Below are 4040 nucleotides of genomic sequence, written 5' to 3' on the forward strand. Positions count from 1 at the left end.
TCTTTTGGGTAGGTTGCTCATTTCTGTTTCATTTATTTCCTTTTCTGGGGTTTTGTCCTGTTCCCTTACTTGGAATGTATTCCTTTGCCTCCTCATTTTGCCTCTTTCCCTGTGCTTGTGGCTACGTATTAGGTAGGTCAGCTATGTCTCCTGCTCTTGGATAGATGACCTTATGTAAGTGACGCCTTAGGGGGCCTGCAGTGTGCTTCCCTCAGTTCTCAGGGGTGACCCCTATGTGGGCTACATGTGTCCTTCTGTTGTGGCCTGTTTGCTCTCCCTGTAGGCGCCCAGAGAGGCCGAGTTATGCTCCTGGCCAGCTGTTGTAATGCTCAGCTGTTTGTAGTTATTGTTGGCCCTTCAGTCTCTGTATCAGGTGTGGGGAGCCCCAGCACAGTTGGTTGAAAGTTCTAATACCACATTTGTGTTGCAGTATTTCTTTTAAGTGAGCAGGCCTCCAGCGTGGCAGGTTGTTAGGCTCAGGGCCTTACAGTTGCTATAAGCCTCCAGCCTTTAGGTCTCTTGTCAGCTCTCTGAGGATTGCAGCTGGATGGGGCTGGCCCCAGGCACAGGAGCACCCACTTGTTTCAGACTTTGACAGGTGGGGCAAACCCCCTATGTGGGTCTTTGAGAAGCACTAGTCTTCTGCAGCTGACAAGCCCTGCCACCCACAGGTCTACACACACAGTCAACACAGTCCTGCCCTGTGTGTGTGCCTCGACCTCCCAAAGTGGACCCAGTCTCTCCACGGCAGAAGCCCCACACACTCCACCACTGCCCCACACTCTCCACCCGCTCCTTGTGCACGCCCTGCCCCACTGAAGGCTGCAGAGAATCCAGTCACCAATCTGTGCAGGCCCACAAGTTGCCTGAGGGCTTGTTGTTGGGTTGGGCCAGTCTCTAGGGTAGGCTGCCTGCCCTGGCTGAGCTGGATTAAATCGGTGCTCTAGCGGGTGGGGCAGACCCTGGGCTAGCAGGCCTCAGGGAGAACTCCAATGGCGTCTGTGTCAGCATGCCCACACCAGGCCACAACAATGGCCGCCGCCAATGTCCCAGTCCCTGGAGAGGTCTCACCTCTCACTGAGATGCACACAGGGCCTATCAGGTGAGTCTCTTTTCACCAAAGCACTGTGCATCTTTCTTTCTGGTGATTTAAGGTTGCTTTCTGAAACGGGTGAGTTTGCTCGTGGGCCCTTTAAGAGCCCGTTTTAAAATCTTTGTGAACCAGCTTTTCTGGGGTTGCTCCCCAATTTTTTATAGCAGGCAAAGTCAGATATTCTGCCACTCGTCTAGATTGTGCTGGGTCCACAAAATGCCCACAGTGGGTGCGCTCCCCAGCTCAGGGCCCCGCGCCTCCAGGGAGGGCTGCGTACCTGTGGGCTGCTCCCCGCGGCCGTGAAAATGGCAGCTTGTGAAGGCGGTGTTTTTCTCTCCAGAAGGGAGTCTCTGCCTCTTCCACCTCAGTTAGGATTGTCGTTTGTTGCAGGAGTTCCTCTTATCCAGTTTTCAGTTCTGTCTCAGGGGTAATTTTTCCACGAGTAGTTGTAAATTGGCTGTGTCCACGGGAGGAGGTGAGTTCAGAGTCCGCCTACGCCGCCATCTTGACTTCTACCTCTAATTGTAGAATTTAATTAAAAGAGTATTGGTTTTATATATAGATGCTTATTAAAGTTTGTTTAATAAATGAAAGGATATAATAATGAGTGCCAATCTCACACATCAGTTTTACGTTGATATTTGATTCTTTGATATACTTTGATATCTGATTCCTCCCTCCAAAGATGTGGTATGGGAAATCGCCTCATGCCACAGCCCATACTTTCACTCTGATGCTACACTTGTCACATATATATGAGTTCCATATATACGAGTTTGTTCTGTGCGATTTTTTTTTCTAGCAGAAGTCCTGAAGTTCAATGCAACAAGCTTACAATTAGGTGTGTAATTCTTGAAAAGTTTAGGGACATAATGTCTTGTTAAATTTCTATAACTATAGTACAGTAAAATTAAAATGGCTATAGGTTAAAAAAAGTCACTGTCTAATTACAGGAGCGTAAATCTAATTCAGTAAGTAATGACTAGCAAGTGTTCCCAATTTTATATTACTTGTTAGCTTCAGAACCTTAGAAATGAATGGGATCTTAGGCAATAGATATTTCAGCCTTTAACACAATGTAACAGTCTCTCTAAAATACTTTTGACAGGTGTCCAGTTAAACTTTGATTGAACGCTTCCAGGGAGAAGGAACTCACCACATTGTAAGGCATCCTGTTCATTTAAAAAGACCTTAGCTACTGTCCTTAGTTTCTCAAAAGCCTCAGTTCATTCTAGATTTTATAGCCATAATTATAAGTACTATAAATTACTTCTGCAAATTCAAACATAATAACCTACCCTACTGATTTAACCCCATCCTTACTGGTTTTAATTTTAATTTAGACAACACTTAATCTAGAGCCTTGATATTTTGACCTCATATACCTGCCCCAAGTCTGTCCAAAAAAATGCAAGTGTGGGGGCCAGCCCGGTAGCATAGTGATTAAGTTTGCACTCTCTGCTTTGGCAGCCCAGGGTTCAAAGGTTCAGATCCCAGGCACGGACCTATGCACCACTTATCAAGCCATGCTGTGGCAGAAGTGCCAAATATAAAGTAGAGGAAGATGGCGTGGATGTTAGCCCAGGGCCAATCTTCCTCAGCAAAAAGAGGAGGATTGGCAACAGCTGTTAGCTCAGGGCTAGTCTTCCTCACCAAAAATAAAAAATATTTTTAAAAATATGCAAGTGTGACCTAACAGCTTACAGTACCTTAATGAGAATCGTGCAGTCAAGATCCCATTTGCCCACTTTAGGGAATGTATATGACAGAAAAAAGTTGCAGAATTTTTTTATGGTGGTTGCAAAGATTGAAGCAGTCGGAATATCTATGAACAGATACTGGTTGATTGAATTATATTGCACCCATAATATGAAATAATGGAATAAAGAATATGAGTTTCATCTATCTACCTATTCAAAACAAATACAAGATACAGCTCTGGAGGATTATGCAAGTTGTGGAATGATGTGTGCATTATGATAACATTGTTTTTACTTTTTATTATGGCAAAATATACATAAAATAAAAGTTATCATTTTAACCATTGATAAGTAGAATTCAGTGGCATTAAATACATTCACAATGCTGTGTAACCATCATCACATTAACATTTTTTAAGAAAAGTTGGGGAAAAATGTTTTCCTGTACTTGAAGTCTTAAATAGTAAGCAGGAAGTTGTCTTTAACACTCTCCTAGAATACAGGATAAAAGCGAAAATTTGTGAAAATGTTGAAACATGACAATAGATCTAGAAATTCTTGCTTTCAGAAGAAAAATATGTAGAAATTTCCCTTTGTTGAAGAAAGAGTCAAGTTTGCAAATGAAAAGGCCTATGGAATAATAAACAAGATAAATGAATAATATTTTAGAACTCTAAAAGGGCAAAAGTAGCATTCTCAGAACATAAGCTTCACAATGGCTATTTTCCTTTTATTGTTCAATTCTTTTTCTCCAACTTAAAGAAGAGTACTTCCTGTATATGATAAGTGCTTATTAATAACATTTTTTTAATGAATGAAGAAATAAAAAATGAATGCCAACACATATTAGTTATATTTTGATATTTTATTTTTGATGTACTTTGATTATTGATTTCTTTTTGCCAAAGTCATGGTGTTGGAGGGCAGGGTGGCATGATGGAAGCTTCTAGCAAAAACAGAAAAAATCTGTCAATTGAGCATTCCCAGAACTTATCTGGATTGCTTTAGTAAATATCCAAATTATTATTTTTAAACTGAGCATCACTATGGTAGGGCAGGGTGGTGACACTGGGTAAGGCAATAAAAGTATCATTTACAATCAAACTCTGCCACTACTCAGATCCACTTAATTCCACATTAAGTACACTCCAAGTTGAAAAGGGACAATCTGAAATGCTAGTGAAAATATCTATAAATGAATTCTAGTACTGATTCGGCACCTGACTAATGATTTCAAAAAAAACTTT

Source organism: Diceros bicornis, chromosome 1, assembly GCF_020826845.1.
Source record: "Diceros bicornis minor isolate mBicDic1 chromosome 1, mDicBic1.mat.cur, whole genome shotgun sequence".
Lineage (NCBI taxonomy): Eukaryota > Metazoa > Chordata > Mammalia > Perissodactyla > Rhinocerotidae > Diceros > Diceros bicornis.